Genomic DNA, 26,255 nt, shown 5'->3' on the forward strand with positions numbered 1-26,255 from the left:
AAGATTTTGTTAAGAATTTTTGCATCCATGTTCATTAGTGAGATTGGAATGTAGTTTTCTTTCTTGGTGATATCTTTGTCAGTTTTGGGAATGAGCCTGATATTAGCTCATAAAAGTAATTAGGGAGGATTTCTGTCTTTTCAATATTTTGGAAGAGCCTGAGGATCAATGGTAGTAATTCTTTTCAAATGTTTGATAGAATTCACCTGTAAAACCATCTTGTCCTGGACTTTTGTTCTTGAGGAGTTTCGTAATTGCTGTTTCAATTTCCTTAGACGTGATTTGCCTGTTTAAGCTTTCTACTTCCTCCTTATTAAGTTCAGAAGGTGATATTTTCCCAGAAATCTGTCGATTTCTTCTGAGTTGTCTAACTTAACTGAGTAATTGATCAAAATAAGCCCTAATGATGTCTTTGACTTCTTGGGTTCTGTTGTAACCTCTTCCCTTTCATTTGTGATATTTAATTGGGTGTTTTCTCTTTTTTCTTCGTGAGTCTTGCCAGCTGTTTGTCTATCTTATTTATTCTTTCGAAGAACCATGGCCTCATTGATTCTTTGTATTGTTTTCTTTGTTTCTTTTTTTTTTTTTTTTTTTTTTTTTTGGTTTTTGGGCCACACCCTGTGACGCTCAGGGGTTACTCCTGGCTATGCGCTCAGAAGTTGCTCCTGGCTTCTTGGGGGACCATATGGGACGCCGGGGGATCGAACCACGGTCCGTCCTAGGCTAGCGCAGGCAAGGCAGGCACCTTACCTCCAGCGCTACCGCCCGGCCCCGTTTTCTTTGTTTCTATGTTGTTTATTTCTGCTCTGTTTTTTATTATGTCTTCTCTTCTACTTTGGTTTGGGTTGCTTTGCCACTGGTTTTCCAGATCCTTAAGGTATCCCTTTAAGCTGTGGATTTTGTCATTTTCCTCTCTCCTAACACAGGCCTGTGCTATGAGTCCCCCACCCAATTACTGCTTTTGCTGTGTCACATAGATTTTGGCAATTTGTTTCTTTATTGTCATTCATCTCAAGGAATCTTTTTATTTCTTCCTTGATTTCCTCTTTGATCCAGTGTTGTTGGGCAGTATGTTGTTTAGTCTCCAGGTTTTAGATTTTTTCCACATCTTCTTTTTACTGTCAATCTTAATCTCTGTTGCATTGTGGTCTGATAGGGTGCTTGGTATAATTTTTATATTTGTGATTTTATGTTAGTTAGATTTGAGTTCTAAAGCTTGGTCTATCGTAGAAAAGATTTGTATTCCATTTTTCTGAGGGTGGAGGGCCCTAAGTAAGTTCTTTAATCCTAATTCTTCTAGTTTCTCACTTAGGGCTCTTATGTCTTTGCTAATGTTCTGCCTAGTGGATCTGTTTAGTGGTGATAATAGTGTGTTGTTACATTCATATGTTTCTCCAGGTTTGTGACCAAAAGCCTTAGATATCTTTCTGGCTACATATTTGGTGCATAAATGTTGATCAGAGTTAGCATTTCCTAGCCTAATGATTCCTTATCAATAAGTAGTGTCCATCTTTGTCTCTGAGCACTTTTTTGAGGTTGAGTGCAATTTAGTCTGAGATAAGTATAGCAGTCCCAGATTTTTTTTGTTTGTTTTCCAGTGTCTTGAATAATTGATTTCCATCCTTTTATTCTAAGCCTGTGTCTATCCTGATCTTTTAAGTGTGTTTCCTGCAGGCAGCAGATTTCTGGTTTTTGTTTTCTGATCCAATCCTCTACTACGCTATCTTTTAATGAAGAAGTTTAGATCATTGACATTTAGGGAGATTATTGACAGAGAGGGTTGTGCTGTTATATTGTTTAGGGTTGTTGTTGTTGTTACAATTGGGTGTTTGGTTAGTATAACTGCTCTCTGAGTAGTTCATGTAGAACCAGTTTGGTTAGTGCAAATGTTATGAATTCTTTTTGTCTGAGAAAAAGAGAAAAAGTCTTTAGGACTCCCTCCCAAGTAAATGAGAGTTTTGCTGGGTAGTGGACTCTAGGTTGAAAGTTTCTTTCATTCAGTAATTTATATATATCACTCTCTTCTTGCCTGAATTGTTTCAAATGAAAGGTCTCACTTGATTCTTATGTTTATTTCCTTTGTACTTGAGGTTTCTTTCCTCTCCTGTTGCTTTGAAGAATTCATCTCTTTCTCTTTTTTAACTATTTGAATTACTATATGTCTTAGTGTTGATCTATTAGGGTCTATCTCTCTATCCCCAATCCCCATAGTTCAATTTTATTCAGAACAAAAAAAAATAAAAGAAAACTAAAGAAAGATTAGATCTTATGCAAAGAAATTCATAGTTTTGAAATCATTAACACATTAAAAACATGTAAACAGAACAGTTTTCTGGTAAGACTATTCACCTAGTGCTTTGATTGTCTGCAGTTTTTTAAAGTTAACAACTATGAATAAAACAGTATTACTTAATATGTGAAACAACCAATTCAAAGTTAAAATTTCAGAGAATTTTATATTTCATCACACAAATGATTCTCTTTTCTTAACCAAGTTTTCTCCTCAGTAATATTTGTTTTTGTTTTTTTTTTGTTTTTTTTTTTTTTTTTGGGTCACACTCAGCAGCTCTATGCTCAGAAATTGCCCCTGGTGGGCTCAGGGAACCATATGGGATGCTGGGATTTGAACCACCAACCTTATGCATACAAGGCAAACGCTTTACCTCCATGCTATCTCTCCGGTCCCTCCTCAGTAATATTTGTAATATTCTTCACTTTTCTTCCATTTTTCATAGAGTAGATCTTGCGAAACTCAGTTGATTCCTTCTGGATCATATTAATATGTCCTGAGCATAACTCAATCAAAACTTAGTATGTATGTAGTTTGCAGCCAAATTAAGGACAAAAAGTGTTTCTTGGACACTTCTTGGAAAATTTTGGACCAAGACAGGGACATCATCCATTCACTATTCTTTGTTATGATCATCCTGATTGAGGAGTTTCATCCTTGTGGTACACACATCAATAACTGTCTTCTCAAAATATAGCTGTGTTAATAGTTGGGTGGGAAACTGACTCGTCATCTCTTTCATCCTCCATTCCCAGATCGTCCAAAATGATTTTGGAAGATATTGACTGACAATGGCCACATCGACTTCACATCTATTCCCATCAGTTCTCTGCAACTTAATCTCTGCATTATGTTTAGTAGGAGAAGATGGTAGGCTGAAGGCTTAGGACACCAGGTTATATGAGCACAGCAAGGAGCAAGGAGGAGAACAATAGCCTCTCAGGAAACCATTTCTGCACAATTCTCACACATGGGTCCAGAATGTCAGTGTTGAATTTAATACAGAAATTGACAAAAACCCAACAAGCTCACAATGTTATAGGAAAAATGTGTGAATTTTGAATAAGATGAATATGGATATGATAAATCATGTAAGAAAAAAATCAAATAGTTTATTAAGAAATATCTCTTGAGCATCAGGTATTATCTCCGAGTAATGATCAGCATAAACTCCTTGAGCATCACCTGGTGAAGACCCAAAACTGTTGTGGAAGTTCCATACACCATAATCAGGGGCATTGGGAAATTTGGGTCTGAAAGCAATATTGTCACAGGAAATAATTCATATGAGTTTAGAGTTAAAACGGGTTCAGGGGGCCAGAGTGGTGGAGCAAGCAGTAGGGTATTTGCCTTGCATGCGTTAACCTAGAAATGACAATAGTTTGATCCTTCAGTGTCCCATATGGTCCCCCAAGCCAGGAGCAATATCTGAGCACATAGCCAGGAGTAACCCCTGAGCATCACTGGGTGTGGTCCAAAAAGAAAAAAAAAAGGTTCAGGAAATTAATGCACTAGCTATGTGTGAGCAGGCAAAAGATGCCAGCAGGCAGACAGGCTAGTTGTGTAGTCAAAGTCATAATATTACCTGGCCCATAATATTACCATATTATCTTTTATTTTTATTATATCTCACTGATGTGATAGATCTATGTCTATCTCTCTAATTCATAATATGAGCATAATCTCCATGTCCAGCCATGCCTTCATTTTTCCTAATGGCTGTGCAGTATTCTATTGTGAAGTTGTACCAGAGTTTCTTTAGCAACTCCTCCATTTTCAGCCACCTGAGTCATTTCCAGATTCTGGCTATTATAAATCATGCTGCAATGAACATAGGAGGCCATTTTAGTACTTTATTTTTATGTTCCTAGGGTCTACCCCTAGGAGTGGTATTGATGCATACTATGGGAGGCCCATTTCCAGTTTTTTTAAGAATATCAATATTTGAATTATCTTTATTTAAACACCGCGATTACTAATATGATTGTAGTTATATGATTTTAGTCATGTAAGGAACACCCCCCTTCAGGAGTAATCCCTGAGCATCACATTCCCACCACCAATATCCCAAATCTCCGTCCTCCTGACCTCACCCACACCTGTACTTGAGACAGGCTTCCTACTTCCCTCATTCATTCACATAGTTAGGATAGTTCTCAATGTAGTTATTTTACTATACTCATCACTCTTTGTGGTGAGCTTCATGTTATGAGCTGCATCTTCCAGCCCTCATCTCTTTTGTCTCTGAAAATTATTGCAAGAATGTCTTTCAATTTTCTTAAAACCCATAGGTGGGTGAGACCATTCTGCATCTTTCTCTCTCTAACTTATTTCACTCAGCATAATCAATTTCATGTATATCCATGTATAGGAAAATTTCATGACTTCATCTCTCCTGACAGCTGCATAGTATTCCATTGTGTTTATGTACCACAGTTTCTTTAGTCACTCATCTGTTGAAGGGCATCTTGGTTGTTTTCAGAGTCTGGCTATTGTAAATAGCACTGCAATAAATATAGGTGTGAGGAAGGGATTTTTGTATTGTATTTTTGTGTTTCTAGGGTATATCCCGAGGAGTGGTATAGCTGGATCATATGGGAGCTCAATTTCCAGTTTTTGGAGGAATCTCCATATCGCTTTCCATAAAGGTTGGACTAGACGGCATTCCCACCAGCAGTGGAAAAGAGTTTCTTTCTCTCCACATCCCTGCCAGCACTTCTTGTTTTCCTTTTTTGTGATGTGTGCCAATGTGGTATCTCATAGTTGATTTGATTTGCATCTCCCTGACGATTAGTGATGTGGACCATCTTTTCATGTGCCTTTTGGCCATTTGCCTTTCTTCTTTTACAAAGTGTCTATTCATTTCTTCTCCCCATTTTTTGATGGGATTAGATTATTTTTCTTGTAAAGTTCTGTCAGTGCCTTGTATATTTTAGATATTAGTCCTTTATCTGATGGGTATTGGGTGAATAATTTCTCCCACTCAGTGGGTGGCTTTTTTATTCTGGGCACTATCTCCTTTGAAGTGCAGAAACTCCTCAGCTTAATAAAGTCCCATCTATTTATCTCAGCTTTCACTTGTTTGGAGAGTGCTGTTTCCTCCTTAAAGATGCCTTTAGTGTCATGTGGTGATTTACCTACATGTTATTCTATACACCTTATGGTTTCAGATTTGATATCAAGGTCTTTAATCCATTTGAATTTTACCTTCATACATGGTGTTAGCTGGGGGTCTGAGTTTGCTTTTTTACAAGTGGCTAATCAGTTGTGCCAACACCACTTGTTGAAGAGGTTTTCCTTGCTCCATTTAGGACTTCTTGCTCCTTTATCAAAAACTAGGTGGTTGTATGTCTGGTTTGTGTTCCTAGGGTCTATACCTAGGAGTGGTATTGATGCATCATATAAAAGGCCCATTTCCAGTTTTTTTGAGAAATATTAATATTTTTTTTCCAGAAATGCTGGACTAGACAGAATTTTCACCAGCAGTGAATGAGAATTCCTTTCTTCCCGAATCATGCCAGCACTGGTTGTTCTCATTTGTTCTCATGGAATACTTGAGATGCAGTGATTGAGATGGATTCCAATAATGCTAGGGGATGCTGCAGTATTGGGGATCTAACCTGCATGCAGAATTGACTTTCTACCCATATTTATTCTGGTAAGGATTACTAGGTCAATCCAGCACTACACACAGGTCACACAGTGATTGGGATCAAAACCAGGTCCTTGTCTCATGAACTGTGATTCTTCCCCTAGATATGACTTTTGGGATTCTTGGAAAAGTTGAGTTATACCCTTAATCCTCGGGGATTATTTTGAATTTTGCTCAGGGATCACTCCTGGCTTTGCTTGGGGGACTAGACACAGTGTCTAGGATTTAACTGAAATTGTCCACAGGCATTCACCAGAAAACTTGTCCTATGCCTCTGGGACCTAATATGACTTTGTAGGTTCCAAGACTCAAATTTTTTGTATTTGGGTTTTTTGTTTGTTTTGGGGTCACACCCAGCAGCGTTCAGGGGTTATTCTGAGCTCTGCGCTCAGAAATTACCCCTGGCAGGTACGGGGAACCATATGGGATGCCAGGATTTGAACCACCATTCACCCTACCATTGTGCTACCTCTCCTGCACATTGACATTTGGTCTAATCACAACCTATCCTACCTCTATTGGTATAACACAAAGCTAATTGCTTCCTTTTGACATTACTACTTTTTCCCTCACAAGAAGTCACTGAGAATTGACTTCATGAATACAAGTGTCACTACACCTAAGAAGAATAAAGAGGCCTGTCCAGTGGGGCTCGACTGTGAAAAACTGTGAGTGTGAGTGCTACCTGTGTGTGTCTGTCTACTGTCCTGTTGCGTGAACCTCTTGGAAGTGGGCCGAAAAGAGGCTCCAGAAAACTTGCTCTCCCAGAGGCCAATTCTAAGGCGGGAACACCAAGGAACTGCTCCATAATGTGAAAACTGGCTATAGCAGTACTTTGCAGAAGCCAGGTCCCCTGTTTGTGACGTCAGGCTGAGAAAATTCATGAAACTATGCCTGCCCAGTGGGGCCCGACTGTGAAAAACTGTGAGAGCTGCCTGTGTGTGTCTGTCTACTGTCCTGTTGCGTGAACCTCTTGGGAGTGGGCCGAAAAGAGGCTCCAGAAGAGCACGTAGCTCCGCTTTGCTATGCGGCTGTGCGCTCTTTCTAAGAAAAGAACATCATTGCAACAAGAAGAAAAAAATCACACTAAGAACTGTGCTGGATCACTGAAGCCCAGCATTTCTCTCCAGACTGTTTCTCTGCTGCATGCTCGGGCTTAAGATTTGATCCTGTGTGAGGCTTCATCCACAGAGGACTCCCCTCCCCTGGAGGAAAGTTGACCCATCCAGAAAGGGCAAAGCCAGAGGAGTGTGGCTGCCTGCATCATTTAACCAATGAATACCACCACAACACATAGAAAAACCCAAAACACAAGTGTGACAATGGTGAAACAACGCAGGCCAGCATCATACATAAAGAATGAAGATGACAATTCTGATGACCAGATAATGACCAACCAACTAATCAACCTCTCAGATAAGGACTTTAGACTAGCAATATGAAAGATGCTCAACGAACTCAAAGAAACCATGGAACGAGTTGAACAGAACACTAATAAGAACCAAGAAAATATGAAGACAGAAATCACAAAACTCCAAACTGAAATAACATGTCAATTAACAGGCCTGAAAAACTCAGTAAATGAAGTGAATGACAAAATGGATAAGCTCTGGGACAGGGTATCAGAAGCTGAGAATAGACTTGGTGCTGTGGAAGATGAGATAAATAACAATTCCATACAGCAGGAGAGATTGGAAAAAAAAACTTAAAGCAAATGAACAGACAATGAAAAAATTATTGAAAGAATGGGAACAGATGAAAATAAAGTCTATGATAAGCTCAACAGAAACAACTTAAGAATCATTGGAGTCCCAGAGACCCAGGAAGAAAATTTCCAGGAAGAATCAACGGTCAAGAAAATCATTAAAGAGAAACTTCCAAAGCTAAAGAATATATGTGATCAAATCCTGCATGCTCGAAGAGTACCAACCAAAAGAGACCCCAGAAAAAATACCCCAAGACACATCCTAGTCACAATGACGAATCCCACAGATAGAGACAGAATTCTGAAAACAGCAAGATCAAAAAGGGAAATTACATTCAAGGAAGCATCCTTGAGATTTACAGCAGACCTGTCACCAGAAACACTCAAGGCCAGAAAGCAGTGGTGGGATATTGTAACAAGACTGAATGAAATGAGTGCTTCACCTAGAATACTGTACCCAGCAAAACTCACTTTCTGGTTTGACAGAAGAATACATGGTTTCATAGACAAAAAACAGCTCAGAAACTTTACAAACTCAAAACCAGTCTTTTTTTTTTTTTTTTGGGTCACACCCGGCGGTGCTCAGGGATTATTCCTGGATGTCTGCTCAGAATAGCTCCTGGCAGGCACGGGGGACCATATGGGACACCAGGATTTGAACCAACGACCTTTGGTCCTGGATCGGCTGCTTGCAAGGCAAATGCCACTGTGCTATCTCTCCGGGCCCACCGAAACCAGTCTTAAGAGAAAAAATGAAAGACCTAATTTAAGACAAGACTAACCAAAAGACACACCAAATTTCAATATAAAGATGGCACTGATTGTCCCAGGACAATTCTTTCTCTCAACATCAATGAACTAAATGCACCAGTTAAGAGACACAGAGTGGCAAAATGGATCAAAAAACTCAATCTAACCTTCTGATGCCTACAAGAAACGCACCTGAATAGTCAGAACAAACATAGACTCAAAATAAAAGGCTGGAGGAAAATTATCCAAGCAAACAACACCCATAAAAAAGCTGGAGTGGCCATACTAATATCAGATAATGCAAACTTTATACTCAGGACGGTTGTAAGGGACAAAAATGGACATTTTATATAATCAAGGGGTATGTAGAACAGAAAGAAATAACTCTCCTAAAAATATATACACCTAATGAGAGGCCAGCAAAATATTTAATACAATTGTTGACAAATCTGAAAAATATATCAATAACAACACAATAATTGTGTGGGATCTCAACACGGCTTTGTCAACACTGGATAGGTCAACCAGACTGAAACCCAACAAGAATATACTAGACCTGAGGAGAGAAATGGAAGAAAGAGGCCTAGTGGATATATATAGGACACTCCATCCCCAGAAACCTGGATACACATTCTTCTCCAATGTACATGGGACATTCTCCAGGATAGACTGCATGCTGGCACATAAAACATACATCCATAATATCAAAAGGATAGAAATTTTGCAGACTACCGTCACTGACCACAAGGCTCTGAAATTATTTTTGAATTCCAAAGGGACACAAAAGGAAACTTTAACACCTGGAAGTTAAACAGCCTCATACTGAATAACCAGTGGGTCCGATGATGAAATCAAGGGGGAAATCGAAAGGTTCCTGGAAACAAATGACAATAAAGACAGAAACTATCAGAACTTATGGGGCACAGCAAAAGCAGTACTGAGAGGAAAATTTTGCAAGCACACATCAGGAAGGAAGAAGGAGCTTACCTGAGTAGCTTCATGACACAGCTAATAGAACTAGAAAGTGCTCAACAAAAGGACCCAAAAATAGGGAGACAGAAGGAAATAACAAAGCTGAGAGCAGAAATCAACGAAGTGGAAACCCAAAATATAATCCGAAAGATCAACGAAAGCAGAAGTTGGTTCTTTGAATAAATAAACAAGATTGATTGACCACTGGCAAAACTAACAAAGAAAGAGAGAGAGAAACTTGATAACTCGTATTAGGAATGCAAATGGAGAGATCACTACTGATATGACAGAGATTCAAAGGGTAATCAGAAACTACTTTGAGAAACTCTATGCCACTAAAAATGAGAACCTGGAAGAAACGGATAAATTCTTGGACTATTTTAATCTTCCACGGTTGAAGGAAGAGGATGTAGCATATCTAAACACCCCCATCACTATTGATGAAATTAAAACGGTAATCAAATGTCTGCCCAAAAACAAAAGCCCAGGCCCAGATGGATTCACTAATGAATTCTTTCAAACTTTCCAAGAGGAACTACTACCAATCCTGGCAAGACTCTTTCATGAAATTGAACAAACGGAAACACTTCCAAAAAGCTTTTATGAAGTCAACATCACCTTGATACCTAAACCAGACAGAGATGCTACCAAAAAAGAAAATTACAGACCAATATCGCTGATGAATACAGATGCAAAGATCCTTAACAAAATCCTAGCAAGTAGGATTCAATGCCTCATTAAGAAGATTATCTACTACGATCAAATAGGTTTCATCCCAGGAATGCAAGCCTGGTTTAACATCCATAAATCTATCAACATAATACACAACATCAACAACAAGAAAAATAAAAACCACATGATCATATCAATAGATGCAGAGAAAGCATTTGATAAGGTCCAACACCCATTCTTGATCAAAACTCTCAGCAAGATGGAAATGGAAAGAACCTTTCTCAATATAGTTAAGGCCATCTACCACAAGCCAGTGGCAAATATTATCCTCAATGGAGAAAAACTAAAAGCCTTCCCTCTAAATTCTGGCACAAGACAAGGCTGTCCTCTCTCACCACTCCTATTCAACATGGTGCTGGAAGTACTCGCTATAGCGATTAGGCAAGAAAAATATATCAAGGGAATCCAGATAGGAAAGGAAGAAGTCAAGCTCTCACTGTTTGCAGATGGCATGATACTCTACTTAGAAAACCTCAAAGACTCTACTAAAAAGCTTCTAGAAACAATAGACTCATATAGCAAGGTGGCAGGCTACAAAATTAACACACAAAAATCAATGGCCTTTCTATACACCAATAATAATAAGGAAGAAATGGACATTAAGAAAACAACCCCATTCACAATAGTGCCACACAAACTCAAATAACTTGGATTCAACTTGACTAAAAATGTGAAGGACCTATACAAAGAAAACTATAAAACTCTGCTCCAAGAAATAAGAGAGGACATTTGGAAATGGAAACACATACCCTGCTCATGGATTGGCAGGATTAACATCATCAAAATGGCAATACTCCCCAAGGCATTATACAGATTTAATGCGATCCCTCTAAAGATACCCATGACATTCTTCAAAGAAGTGGATCAGGCACTTTTGAAATTCGTTTGGAGCAATAAACACCCTAGAATTACTAACGCAATCATTGGGAAAAAGAATAAGGGAGGAATTACTTTCCCCAACTTTAAACTTTACTACAAAGCAATAGTTATCAAAACAGCATGGTATTGGAATAAGGACAGACCCTCAGATCAGTGGAATAGGCTTGAATACTCAGAAAATGTTCCCCAGACATACAATCACCTAATGTTTGATAAAGGAGCAAGAAATCCTAAATGGAGCAAAGAAAGCCTCTTCAACAAGTGGTGTTGGCACAACTGGCTAGCCACTTGCAAAATATTGAATTTCGACCCCCAGCTAACATCATGTACGAAGGTAAAATCCAAATGGATTAAAGACCTCGATATCAGACCCAAACCATAAGATATATAGAACAACTCATAGGCAAAACACTCCAGGACATTGAGACTACAGGCATCTTCAAGGAGGAAACTGCACTCTCCAAGCAAGTGAAAGCAGAGATTAACAGATGGGAATATATTAAGCTGAGAAGCTTCTGCACCTCAAAGGAAATAGTGCCCAGGATACAAGAGCCACCCACTGAGTGGGAGAAACTATTCACCCAATACCCATCAGATAAGGGGCTAATCTCCAAAATATACAAGGCACTGACAGAACTTTACAAGAAGAAAACATCTAATCCCAACAAAAAATGGGGAGAATAAATGGACAGACACTTTGACAAAGAAGAAATACAAATGGTCAAAAGGCACATGAAACAATGCTCTACATCACTAATCATCAGGGAGATGCAAATCAAAACAACTATGAGGTACCACCTCACAGCACAGAGAATGGCACACATCACAATGACTGAGAATAAACAGTGTTGGTGGGGATGTGGAGAGAAAGAAACTCTTATCCACTGCTGGTGAGAATGCCGTCTAGTTCAACCTTTATGGAAAGCGATATGGAGATTCCTTCAAAAACTGGAAATTGAGCTCCCATACGATCCAGCTATACCACTCCTAGGAATATACCCTAGGAACACAAAAATACAATACAAAAACTCCTTCCTTACACCTATATTCATTGCAGCACTATTTACCATAGCAAGACTCTGGAAACAACCCAGATGCCCTTCAACAGACGAATGGCTAAAGAAACTGTGGTACATATACACAATGGAATATTATGCAGCTGTCAGGAGAGATGAAATCATGAAATTTTCCTATGCATGGATGTACATGGAAAGTATTATGCTGAGTGAAATAAGTCAGAGAGAGAGAGAGAGAAAAACGCAGAATGGTCTCACTCATCTGTGGGTTTTAAGAAAAATGAAAGACATTCTTGCAATAATAATTTTCAGACTCAAAAGAGAAAAGAGCCGGAAGTTACAGCTCACCTCAGGAAGCTCACCACAAAGAGTGATGAGTGTAGTTAGAGAAATAATTACATTTTGACCTGTCCTAATAATGAGAATGTATGAGGGAAATGGAAAGCCTGTCTAGAGTACAGGCAGGGGTTAGGTGGGGAGGAGGGAGATTTGGAACATTGGTGATGGGAACATTGCACTGTGATGGGTGTTGTTCTTTATATGACTGAAACCCAAACACAATCATGTATGTAATCAAGGTGTTTAAATAAAATATATATAAAAAAACGGGCCCGGAGAGATAGCACAGCGGTGTTTGCCTTGCAAGCAGCCGATCCAGGATCAAAGGTGGTTGGTTCGAATCCTGGTGTCCCATATGGTCCCCCGTGCCTGCCACGAGCTATTTCTGAGCAGACAGCCAGGAGTAACCCCTGAGCACTGCCGGGTGTGACCCAAAAACCAAAACCAAAACCAAAAACAAAACAAAACAAAAAAAAAAAAAAAAAGAAATGAGAAAAAGGGTCACCAAGTAGTGGGAAAAAAAAAAGAAAAGAAAAAAAGAAGAAAAGATCTTTAGTAAACATACCAGAGAGTTAATGACTTTAGAATGTCTTGTATAGGGGCCTGAGAGATAGCATGGAGGTAAGGCATTTGCCTTTCATGCAGGAGGTCATCTGTTCGAATCCCGGCGTCCCATATGGTCCCCCGTGCCCGCCAGGAGCAATTTCTGAGCCTGAAGCCAGGAATAACCCCTGAGCATTGCCGGGTGTGACCAAAAAAAAAAAAAAAAAAAAAGAATGTCTTGTATAGAAAAGTTGCTTTATATCTCATGTCAGTATTTTTCAGGATAGAAGTTCAAATACAGTGGGTGGAATGTTTGTCTTTCAATCAACAACTCCGATTCAATCTTCCTGACTCTATATCGTTTTCCCCAGCTAACCAGTAATACTAGATCAGTGCAAAAATGAGATTAACACCTCACTACTGTGGGATTTGGCTCCCCAAAAAATTGGGATATGGACTTTCTCAATTTCGGAAGATTTAGCAAATGCAAATGGTCTGAAAAAAAAAAAAAAGACTGCTTAGTGGCAATAGATACAGTACAGCATTGCTTAGAACTCTCCCAGCCTCTCAGTAGGGATCCCAGAACACAGAGTCAGAGTATGTTGTAGGATCCTCCAGGTGTGGACCCAAAATCTAACCAAACAGAAAACCTCACCAGACTATAGAGGAGAAAGACGATTTTATCTTGCTTTGTCTACAGAATAGGGAAGTTATAAGAGACTATCAGATGATAGAGCTAGGGTCCAGACAGTCTTGTCAACATCTACTCTTGCCAAACACTTCCTCTTCCAGCAGAACCAAAGTCAGAAATCCATTCATGTTCCTCCTTTCTCATCTTCTCCAGTCAGAACTTGTTCAGTTGCCATATGAAACATAATCCTTCCTCTCAAAACCTTTCAGGAACATCTGCAAGATAGAACCCTCAATCGAAGAATTCCTATTCACATGACTAGAACCAACGGCAGAAACAATCGAATCCATATAACAACAAACCAAGAAATGGCATACTTGAAAGTCAAAAGCACAAAGAAAGCTTCATGCATTTGGCTAAGAAGATGATGCTTCAAAGAATTTCAACGCTATTTTCTAAACTATTTTGTAGTGAAATACTGAGCTGTCATAAACAGATGGCACTGGAGGAAGAAACTAAGCCAGAATAAAAACCCAAAGGACACAGGTAGAGGAGATTCAGAAAAAAGAATGCACAGAATTTTAAGAGATAGGTATGTAAGGCCTGAGAAAGGCTTCTATGATAGTTTAAATCTTAAAACACACCAAATGACCTATACTGCAGAGAAGCTCCATGTTTGCAGCGAGTGTGGGAAAGGCTTCAGTAAGAATTCATGTTTTGCGGGCCGGAGAGATAGCATGGAGGTAAGGCATTTGCCTTTAATGCAGAAGGACGGTGGTTTGAATTCCGGCAAATGTAGTAATGAAAAATAATGTATCAAGACCCACAGAGAACAAATGCAGCCAACACAAACTGCATAATACACCTGAGCAATTGTCCTGTGAAAGGAACAAACATCTAACACCTTATTTTTCCCTGTGTACTTATAAAATTGTCTTTTTATAATTCTGATATCTAATATTTCCTCCCCTGAATCAGTAGGGAATAGAATGGACAGAAAATCCATACTGTCACCCAATTCTAAATAAAGGATCGGTCCCTAAAAAAGTATCTATTTGAGATGAGTTAGGTTAAATGATTAATAAATTGATTACCAACCCCAGGAGAGAAGTCTCAGATTTAAGGTGAAGTCTTGGAATGCATCATCCAGATATTCTGGGAAATAAGACCTTTTCTTGTGTTTATTTGACTGTGTTTTGCTTTGGGATCACACCTGGTTCTATCCACCAATGGACTTCTTAGGACCAGAATCTTGCATGTGGAGTTCCTGAACTTGGGTTATCCCCTTAACCAGGCGTGCATGATTTCCTGCATCACTCATTTGCTTCCAGACCCCTGTCTCTCCAATGCCCAGTAGTTGAGGCATATGCCTTTCACTTGATTTGATATCATATTTAATATAGAGAGCAACTCATACAGCTTCTTTGAAGCACAAAATCTCACTAGCAATACCAATGACTCTGGAAATTGACAATTTGAACTAACAACAGAACAGGGGTTTTTGTTAACTATGAGTGTGGTGAGTGGTAGGAGAGTGGTTAAAACAACAAATAGATTCATAAACCCTTGTTCAGGTTTGTTGAAGAGCACAAAGAACACACAGGGTTAGTAAAGAAAAAGCTTCAATAACCTGAAAGCCAATTGTGTCTAGTATCAAAAAAGCGGAAGTAAATGTAGAGAGGGACAGGATGAAACATAACTCTCACTCTAACAGTAACGACGCCTATTTCGAATCAAAACAATCTGGACATTTCTCAAGTAATGACAATATAGAGAATAACAGAGAATGGCATTTCATTCTTGGAAACTGCAAAATATGAATTGAACAACATATAAAAGTCACAGAACTCAGGGTCAGAGCTATAGCACAGTGGTAGGGCAAAAAAAAAAAGTGATAAGCCTTTCATGTGGCCAACCGAGGACAAACCCCAGTTTGATTCCTGGCATCCCATATGGTCTCCCAAGCCTGCCAAGAGCGACTTTTGAGTGCAGAGGCAGGAGTCATCCCTGCTTGCTGCCAGTGGGACACAAAAACAAGAGAAATCACATAATTCAGCATACCAGGTATGGGGGAGAGCGGTTGGAATGGTCATACAGAATTGAGTTACCAGAAGTTTAGAAAATGGATTGTGAGGTCCTTGTGTCATGAAGGTTCAAAAAACAACTTTACATAACAATGCTGTAAATCAGTGCCTCAATCAAAAATTTAAAATGATGAACACCCATGTTAGTACATTTTGCATATTTGAAGTATGAGCTACCCAAATGTACATGAATGAAAAAGTTTATCATATATGCATGATCCAATATTACAGGGAGAGAAAAAAGATATCTTGCTGTTCATTACAACTGTATTGAATCTGTGTCATGTTCAGTAAATGCATGACAGAGCAGATCACACATGTAAGAGTTCATCAAGTGTGAAATATAGATAGAAGGGGGAATATACAGTATTACACGATGCCATGAATTGAAGTTGGAATAAAAACTGATATTACCAACTAGTAGAGAGTAAGGTGCAGAATTAGAATTTGGATTAGACATTGCATTGAGAAACGGGTAGAATGTCTGGGCATATTTAAGTAGGGGTTTGCTTATATCGACACTATGTTGTTAATGTTATTGTGTCGACTTGATGTAAATAATTTAAAATTAGTATGACTGAAGGAGGTCACGTCTCAATGCTCACAGCTTTCACAGACTGGCAGAATTTCGGATACAACTGGATTGTGATGATAATATTGCTTGGAAAGCCAGCAAGATCCTCCTTGCAGGGCAGGACTAGGTAGCAGGGGGTGCTGAGGGCCCCAAATTCCAGGCTATTCCCATGACCAGATTCAGAGGCCTGGGAGGGTTTCCTCAAATTTGGGATGTCCAGTTACCAGTTACCAGACAGAATACATCGGAAATAGCAGCCAGGGATGGACATTGCTCGTGTTCTCCTGAGCTTTGACAAATATGGGCATTTTCTTTCAGTTCGGTGGGGCCATGACCCTGACCTTCACACATGTATTCATTGACTGCACTCTGAGCTCTAAATAAGCCCCAAAGACGAGTGTGTTTTATGTTTCTTTGAAACTGATTCTTCAGTTTCTGCATAGGAATAGATTACATCACCTACTTCAAGAACAGGAGAAAAATTCACCTTCCAGGCCAGGAAGTGGCTGCTAAGTAGCTGGAGCTTGGCTCTTTAAGGCTCCTGCTGGAAGTTGTTTGGCATCACAGCAATGTTCATTTTTTCTTTCTCTGTTGTCAGACCCTGAGTAGGAATGTCCAGACAGCAGCTATCCATGCTCAGACCAACAGGTTCAGAGGTCCCTGTGGGTGGGTACTGGGGGCTCTGGAGGGACAATTTCCTTTCCAATGTCCCTGCCTCCATTTCCCCTTTCCCGCTCTGAGCACCTAGGAGCTGCAGGGACGCCCTGGGACACAGTTGCCCTCCTGCCCTACCCTCTGCCTGCCACTGGGGTATATATATATATATATATATATATATATATATATATATATATATATATATATATATATATATATATATATATATATATATATATATCACATTTCTTTCTTTTGGGGGGGGCAGATATTTTTTCTCTTTTCTCTTTTATTCATTTTATCCACTGGTTTGCATGTTTGTTTGTTTGTTTGTTTTAATTTTTTTAAAAGACTGGAAAGCACTCGTGGGACTCGAAGCACCAGAGGTGATTAGTTTCAAAGCAAAGCTTTGTGACTGCGAAGTAACCACTGAGCTAAGGCCAGGCCTGGTTTGCAGTATTGTGGCTGAATGTATGTCATGGAGAAATAAGATCTCAACCAACTTCAACTTGCATATATGGATTCCAGTGTGGAGGGAAGGAACACCTAACACCTTCAAGAAACTACATGTTATTCTAGCCCTCTGGGCACATCCCAGATTGTGTTTTTGATGGTCCATGATCTCCTGGCAAAGGGATAGATACACCTAACCTCAGGATTTTACAGAACTCTGACACTAATTCCTGTAACATGAGTGGCACTAAGTTCGACAATGACAATTTTCAAAAAGTGTCATTTATTTTTTCCTCTCTAATGGTAGGACTGCAGCTCAAGAATATGCAGGTAGAAATTTGCACACAGGCTAAGGACTCCCCAACAATCCAAAAGGGAGACTTGTCAACCCCTTGATTTCATTTCCAAGAAAATGATTATCTTCCAAAGTCAGGGTAAGGAAAGATGAAGATGTTGAGGTCATGGTGGAATAGATCACTTATGGAACGAAAAAGGTTTGAATCATAAGCTTTACTTGAAACTATTTCTAGGGTATTCTCTATGGGTGAGCTATGTGGAGGTAAGGGAAGCTATTGAGCCCATTTTCAGACTCTGAGTCTCTAGAAGAGGTAACTTGTTTGTCATATATATCTCACTCATCTGATATACTAGAATTGAAATTTTATTTGACAGATGGGATCTCTTCAGTTGGATGCCAGTAGTGAATTTATAAGCTCTGGGAAGGCCTTTAGTTTGAGAATGAACCACTAGTAGTATTACACTCACCTTTGTGGATTGTGTACAGGAATATATCTCAAGAACACTGAAGTTCAGTCCAGTATAAAAATTGTACCAGAGTAGTGAGAAGCAGCTCAGGAGGAAGGCCATGTTCTCTGATGTTCTGATAAAGGGCGTCACATCCCCTGAACGAGGGAAGCCATCCACGAAACATCCAAGTTTGTCTATAACATCACCTGGAAGCAATCCTCTACCATGGAAGACCCTACCACTGCTCAGACATCGACTTGCTGAAAAGGGACTTCCCTTAACACTGAGAAGACTTAACAACAACAACAACGACCTGCTTACAGGACAGGGCTCTTTGCATTCCCCTTTAATTGTGAGGTGAAACTAGAGGACGCTCTGCACCATTCTGACTGCAATGTAGGATATGCAGATTCCAGGATCTTTAATACAGAAACATGATACCAACAACAGAGACTGTGTGAAAAATAAAAGTGTGTTGGCACTACAGAGAATGTCTTGGATTGGATGATCAAGCTTGCCTGGAGCCTAGAGTTGGTCTTATGCCAGGAAACTTCATGGGTAGGGTCTCTTTGTATTTAGGCCAAGGTTATTCTTTTTCATGCCCCTCATATTTTGGTGGGCCTATGCAAACAACAATTGCCACTCTAACACCATTTTACTGTGCTCCTTTGACTCTAATCCTTAAAAAAACCCACTTAAACTTTTGAGGTTAACTTAAACTAATATGCATGTACATGGAAATGTAAAAAAAATGCTATGCCTCTAATGTTTAAGGAGTCACATAAGTTTTATGGCTTTAGATTGCCTTGTGTGCTGCTAAGAAATATTATAATGTATTACAATCTGGGGACTTGAGGGACAAAGTAATTGTACATGGATTCTGTTTTATTTATCTTAATATTCTTTGGCTGAAAGTTCAAAGTTAAGATATCAGCAAGGGGACTTCTTCTGAGAATTATGTTATGGGTGATTGTCCTTCCACTGTAACTTTACCTTGTCCTCTTTCTCTGCATCTTTGTTCTCATATTTAAAAATAAAATATTAAAAAAAAATAAAGGGTGTCACATTCAGTCCAGTAGGAGGGAGTCACCATGGCAGTGATCCAGGAGGCATCCCTTTTGTCCTTTTTTTCCCATTGTCATAAAGGCTAGCTCCACTTCCCATTTTTGTTATATTCTTAGTAAATCTTGGTGCCTCTTTGTGTGGCCCACAAAAGCAAAAACACAAAACAAAAATTAGATAGACAAAGATTAAATCACGGGGGCTTCCAGTTTCATCGACTGAATGCTCATTAACTTATTGCTTTGAAAATTTTTATTCAGACTCTATCCACCTAGTAGTCGGGGGCAGTTGGATTTAAAGAACAAATAAATAATAAAAATAATAATACATAAAAAACTTATCCAATGCTTAATTAAACTAAGGGGGTTCTTCAAAAGGGGTGAGTGAAGGAAGTTAGGGCCAAGTCTCCTTTTTGGGAAAATCAGGGTGTGACCGCTGAATGTTTTAGGTATGTTATGCCCTACTGCATATCCACCCGGTCAGCCTTGTGTAAAGCAAATGCCTTTCTGGGTATCCAAATACCCAAATATCCAAATCGCTATGCTATCACCCTGTCTGCGTTTAGCCCCTAATATACCTACATTTTAATACCATGTTTTATTAATTAAATACTTTAAATATTTTGCTTACAGTTGTTTGATTTTCAGCCATAAAGTGAATACTCCCTTTGGGGCTGAAGAAATAACACAGTGGTAGGGCGTTTGCCTTGCTCACAGCCAATCCAGGGCGGAAGGTGGTTCAAATCCTGGCATCTCTACGGTCCCCCGTGCCTGCCAGGAGTGGTTTCTGAGCACAAAGCCAGGAGTGACCCCTGAGTGCCACTGGGTGTGACCCTTAACCAAAAGATGTATACTCCCTTTAACAGTGCTCATTTTTCAATACTGATTAGCCCATTTCCCCACATGCCTCAGGGCAGGCATTTGCCTCTCTCTCTCTCTCTCTCTCTCTCTCTCTCTCTCTGACTTCCAGTTTTCATTTAGACACCAGTTTGCTCTACTGATAATGAGCAGGAACTATGCAAATCACTTTCTTTCTTTTCAGCATCTAGTTCTTGTCCATAGTGAGGAGCTCCAACTCTCGATGTCACTGTCAGAGTGGTCCCTGCTATGCACTGACTGTACTGCTCCCAAGGGGTGGCACGCTTCTTACCCATGACTGCTTCTCCTGATCCTCATCTCTCTTGTTTCTGGATATTCTTGCCACACTATCTAATTTTTCCCTTACATCCCAGAAATGATTGAGAATCCTCTTCTGTGTATTCAGCTCTCCCTGACTCATTTTACTATTAAGTATTAATACTAATTTGTTGTGTATGTAAACATTTCAATGGATTATTATGTTACTGACCCTACCCTGATCAGTGATTGTGCCCTACCCTAGGGTGTGACCTAGCATTCTGCTCCCACCCTAGGGTGGTACCTGATTCTGCTCCCACCATTGGGCGGTACCTGATCCCACCATTGGGTGGTACCTGATTCTGGGGGATAAAAGCAAGGGTCTGTGAAAGGCGAAGGGCTTTTTGGCTGGAACTGATGCTGAGGCTTTTGGCTTCAGTCTTGTCCTCTGAATAAAGCTGACATTTTCACATGTCTGGTAACCTTTTACCCGCCGCTTCACCTCAGAACCGCCAGTTGAACAGGGTGGCAGATGCGTGCTCTGAGCTGGAGGGGAAAGACCTCATCCTCCATCCCTCCATCAGTCACCCCCATCAAGGGCTGAGTTGCAACACTAATTATTAATTCTTTATAGCATATAATTTATTTTACATATTATTATATACTTATATATAAGTATATATACTTATATACATATTATTATATACTTATATTGTATAATATATATTATAGTTATAATTATAAATATTAATAATAATATGATATAATAAATCAACATATTATATATGCATATATACATATCCATATATTATATATTAAATTTTATTCATATGGATTATATGATTATATCATATATTAATATATTTATATTATATATTTATAATTATTAATATATTCAGCACAATATTCTCCATATACTTCTATGTATAAACAAAGCTTATGACTTTATTGTTTCTAACAGCTATATAGTATTCCAGTCCAAATATGTACCAAAAGGTTTTTTTATCCACTTCTCTAATCAAGGGCAAATTTTTTTTTCCGATTATGGGTATTGTAAATGTTGCTAAACCAAGTGTGATGAGTGAGAGCAAAGATAGAGTGAATATAAATAGGGCCTGGTGGGTAATCCGAGTTGTATCTAAAAATTACAAACAAAAAAACTCGTTGATGTTTCAGAGGAATATGCTACAGTGAGAACTTTTTTTAAAAATTATTTTGTTTTGGAAATGATACTCAATCTACATCAAACTGTACATGGGGGGAACTGCTGGACTAGCATTGGGGAGGGGGAGAAGAGGGGGAAGAGGGCTGCATGCTGGGAACAGGAGTGGAGGGAGGACAGCACTGGTGGTCTGAATGCCTCTCATTCATTACTACTATGTGTTTTAAATATTACTGTGAGAGATTTGCAATTCACTTTGCCCACAATAAAAATATTAAATAAATAAATGTAAACGAGAAAAAATATTTAGTTTTGGAGGCCACATATGGCAATGTTGAGCCTTCCTCCTGCTCTGCAGGAAGAAATAGCTCCTGGCTGCCTTCTTCTTCCTAGGAAGAGATTGCGCTCAATCACCTGATTCCAATCTAGAGGGGGAAGAAGGGAACTGTCACATCAGCAAGAGCCAGGCAGCTAGCTGGAGCCTGGCCCTTTAAGAACCCGGATAGAAGTGGGTGACGTCACCGCCTTTTCTTTCCGCGTTGCCGGACCCTGGAGGGAGGCGCCAATCTGCTGCCATCCGGGCCCAGACCCACAGTTTCGGGGTCCCCCCTGCTACAAGCAACTCTAGGGGCGGTCGAATTCCTGTCCTTGTGGCTCTGAGCTGCAGTGTCCTCCAGGTGAGCGTTTGGAGTGGGCTGGGCGGCCGGGGATCCTGCAGGCCTGAGCCTCTCCCCTGCCTGCTCTTGCTGGGCCCTGGGAATCTTGGGGTTCTCCTGCAGTTGACATCCAGGGGACACCCCTGCGATCTCAGGGCCTTTGCCTGGCTCTTTGAGCCTCCCGCTGGACGTGGTTTGACATCATAAAACCCGCATCTTTCTATTTCACGACCCTGAGAGGGAAGCACCAACCGGCCTCCATTGCTGCTGAGACTAAGAGTTTCGGGGATCCCCGGGTTCCTGCAGGCCTGAGCCTCTCCCTCTCTTATCCCTGGCAATATTGGGGTTCTTCTGCAGTTAAGGCCCAGGGGCCATCCTCAGGGCTCAGTGAGTGACCCCCGGGAACCCCATGGTAGCTAGTGCTCCCACTCTCCACTATTCCTATTATTGGGGCGCTGGCCCTGGGACGGTTTCCCCCAGAGAATGAATCCTGCTTGCTCTGTCAGTGGCATTGCACCCCCTGATTTCCTGCTAGTGACCCGGTGACTCCAGCTGCGAGAAGGGAATGTGAGTTTAGCATTCACTGCTGGTTTGGCTTTTGCAACCTCAAGCTTTGCTTCAGACAGGAGCAGCCATGGCAGGCTGATCCTGCAGATGACAGGGACTGGGCACAGTCCTGCCAATTGCAGGGACTTTACGGGAAAGCACCTGGACAGGGAGAAAAAGTAGCAACAGCCAGGGGCCTGCAGGCACTAAACCTAGTCTAACTGTGCTGAAGGTTGGCTCTACTACTTTTTTTTTTAAGTGATAAGTTTTTCATTGTTTTTACTTCCCAGTATTTGCTACATACAATCTTGCCTGAAATGATAAACTTTAGGATTAGTGAGAAATGGAGTTTTCTCTTGAGATTTTAGAAATCATTTAGGGCTTCGTCAGAAATCATTTGTTTCCTCCTTTATTATATCTTAAGATTTCAGGTCTGAGAAACCTACCACAAGAGTTTTAAAAAGTGCATCAGTCAAAGTACAGTTTAAATATGAATAAACACATTTCCATAACCCCAATAATATCTAACACAAATACTATGTCTTCTCTACTTTACAGCCTTTAGAGAACAGTGGTTCTCACTGAGAGGCACTGGTGACAATGTAACTATGATGAAGAGGTGCTACTAGCAGCCAATGAGCAGAACCAGGGATCTGTTAAACTTCCTATAATCTACAGGATAAATCCCACAACAAGGATGAATCCCACAACAAAACATCCAGTCTGCATGTCAACAGTGGCAGCTCAAGATCCCATGTTTCAGAGTTAACTCAGGGCTCCACTACTTTTAACCAACCACTTTCAACCTGGCTGATGCATCATGCACTATAGTTCTATTCCGAGGTTGATGCCCGAGCAGCCCTATAAAAAGGGCCTGCAGTCCCCTGTGGGTCACTGTTTGCTCGAGGTGTGGCACGGCTTGCTGGAATATAGTCCCTCGCTCTTGCCTTCCTGCCTTCTCCCAAAGTCTTTGTGGGTCAGATATCAAGTGCAAAACGAACACAGGCTTTTGTGATTGGTACTTTGGAAAGTTTATTTTTTTGAAAAGGGGGAATTTTATGCAATATAGTTTGTGCAATGGAGTGTTGGGCCACACCCAGCAAGGTATGGGGCCTGTAGGACCATCCCCACGGATACAACTTGAATCGGCTGCCTGCAGGGCAAATGCCTTTCCCTCTGTGCTATTGTTTCCTCTCCCAAAGATCTTTTTTCTTTTTGGGCCACACCCAGCGGTGCTCAGGGTTTACTTCTTTTTTTTTTTTGTTTTTTGTTTTTGGGTCACACCCAGCAGTGCTCAGGGGTTACTCCTGGCTGTCTGCTCAGAAATAGCTCCTAGCAGGCACGGGGAACCATATGGGACACCGGGATTCGAACCAACCACCTTTGGTCCTGGATCTGCTGCTTGCAAGGCAAACTTCGCTGTGCTATCTCTCCGGGCCCTCCCAAAGATCTCTTGATCCTCAAAAGTAGATTTTAGTCTAGAAGCTCTGAGTGCAGACTTAGTTTACATCAAGCTCCTTATTAGGATATTAGGATATTAGGATGATTTAGTGGACAACAGGCTGTTTGGGTGCTTTCCACATGTACCCTCACAAAGGAGTAGCTGCTAGATGCCTGGTTCAGATATACAGATCTGGCTAGGCTCAAGAAAGACCCAGAGGAAGCAGCTGGGCAGGGTTTGTGCTCATTCTTGTTACACATGACTGTGCCTTTTCTCTAGGATTTTGTGCAATGGGCCCTGCTGCTGTTCTTTAGGAGTAATCCAAGCTGGAAAAGATGGGGCCTCACCGTATGACGTCCTATTCCCAGGTAAGGGGGCTGTGAGGGCTCTGAGAAGGACAGGAGAGGAAGACAGGAGTCAATCCCTCCCGGACCTGTGGGAACCAGAGATGTTTTAGGATGGAATCTGGTGCCAGAGTGTGGTTGTTGGCACTCCTGTGAGGGACTCTGGTCTCTGCATTTGGAGGCCACTTTTATCCCTTTGTGTTCTTTTAATCTTATTGTTTTTAATTGGTGCCATGTCAGCTGGTGATCAGGCCTCTCCAGATTCAGTGTTCCAGTTCACCTCTAGCAGGTCTAAGAACCTGGGTTGACTTACTTACAGGGTTGACTTACTGGTCATAGGACCCAGATATGCTGGCGATGGAGATCTTGACCCCTGTATTTCTGCCATGAAGCATCATTCCTACCTCACTCAGGGAAAATTTTTGATTTCTCTTTATTATATGGCATGGCAGTTGAAAGGGAATTCTTCTGGCTCTGCTCTCTGGAATTGTATCTTCTCTGTCCAGGGAACTCTATGTGGTGTCAGGGATTCAGCCTAGACAGCCCTTTCATGGCAGTCATGCAGCAACTTATCTTCTTGTTACAGCACAATGATCTTTTGTATTTTGCTGCTGCTTCCAGATGCCAGCATGACCCCTGTGCCCAAGTCTCTTTCCTGTATCACTCAGGATCCTCCCTGAGTGATTGGCAGACAGTCCCTTGGGTCCCTATCTCTGGGATCCTGCTGAAGAATTTTCTGCCTTAGCTGAAAGAATTGAGCCAGGTCCTTTCCTACATGTGCATTTCCCTCTGGGTTCAGTTTGATTTTTGTTTTGGATACTTGGTGCTGTCCTGAGTGCTTGCTTTGTTTTTTATTGAATTTTGAACCCTTTGGCTGTGCTCAGGGACTATCCTTAACTCTACAAGAGGGTTCGCTCCCAACAGCATCAGAACACACTAGCCTGTGCCTGGGATTGACCCTAGGTTGTGCCTGCCTGCACCCTTCCTGGCACTGTTGCTCAGGTCCCAGGATATGCATCTTAGCTCTTTGTCCTTTTCTCTGTGGAGTCAGGCACTTCCCGGAAGTCACATTTTTTTCCTCAGTAAACCAGTGGCATTTCCAAAGCATCCTTGCCTGCAGCCCTTGTAGTGGCTTGTGGTGCTAATTGGGGAAAAGGAGCAAAGGATCTTTCTGGAAAGCATTTTTTCTGGATATTGGGTCATTTTGACCTGCACCAGGAGGGATTTTTTTACGAGTGAAATTTGAGTGCTGACAACCCAGAGCAAAAGTGTGCTTAACACACTGGATCATGAATTTACCTTCTTACTGCTTCTGTGCTGGGCAGAGATAATATCTGGGGGCAAGAGGGACTAGTGTGTGTTTAGAATTTTTTTTGTTTTTTTTTTTTTTGGTTTGTTTGTTTTTCGGGCCACACCCATTTGATTCTCAGGGGTTATTCCTGGCTAAGCGCTCAGAAATTGCCCCTGGCTTGGGACCATATGGGACACCGGGAGATCGAACTGCGGTCCTTCCTTGGCTAGCGCTTGCAAGGTAGACACCCTACCTCTAGCACCACCTTGATGGCCCCTGTGTTTAGAATTTTGAGCCACAATCAGAATTGCGGTTTCAGCTATTTTTTGACTGTTGTCAGTTGTTTCAGCCACCAGTGCTCAGTGAATCTAGAGCAGGGGTAGTCCCTGGGTGGTGTGTGCAAAGCAGCACTTCTATGAACTTTCAAGAATACTGTCCACATATCGTTTTGGCTGATCCGGCTTTCTAGTATGATGTCTGGTGGCCTTTCCTTTTGGGTGCCTATGGAAAGGGGCGAGTCCCTCTAGGACTGAGGGTGAGCTGGTCATGTCCTTTCTCCAGGCCTCTGGGTGAGGTTTGGCCCTAAATCCCTTCTTTATGTGCTTAGGACACTT

At 40.8% G+C, this 26,255-nt stretch overlaps 3 protein-coding genes across 4 annotated transcripts in view; 1 reads left to right on the top strand and 2 right to left on the bottom strand.

Annotated features, from left to right (window-relative positions):
• Window positions 1-26,255, bottom strand: part of LOC126000509 (histone-lysine N-methyltransferase PRDM9-like) — a 770,602-nt gene that overhangs the window by 279,362 nt on the left and 464,985 nt on the right. The window lies entirely within an intron of this gene.
• The window catches only part of LOC126000518 (histone-lysine N-methyltransferase PRDM9-like), a 322,719-nt gene that overhangs the window by 218,786 nt on the left and 77,678 nt on the right, over window positions 1-26,255 (bottom strand). The window lies entirely within an intron of this gene.
• Window positions 1-26,255, top strand: part of LOC126000506 (histone-lysine N-methyltransferase PRDM9-like) — a 160,501-nt gene that overhangs the window by 118,050 nt on the left and 16,196 nt on the right. The window lies entirely within an intron of this gene.

The sequence above is a fragment of the Suncus etruscus genome, assembly GCF_024139225.1.
Source record: "Suncus etruscus isolate mSunEtr1 chromosome X unlocalized genomic scaffold, mSunEtr1.pri.cur SUPER_X_unloc_1, whole genome shotgun sequence".
Lineage (NCBI taxonomy): Eukaryota > Metazoa > Chordata > Mammalia > Eulipotyphla > Soricidae > Suncus > Suncus etruscus.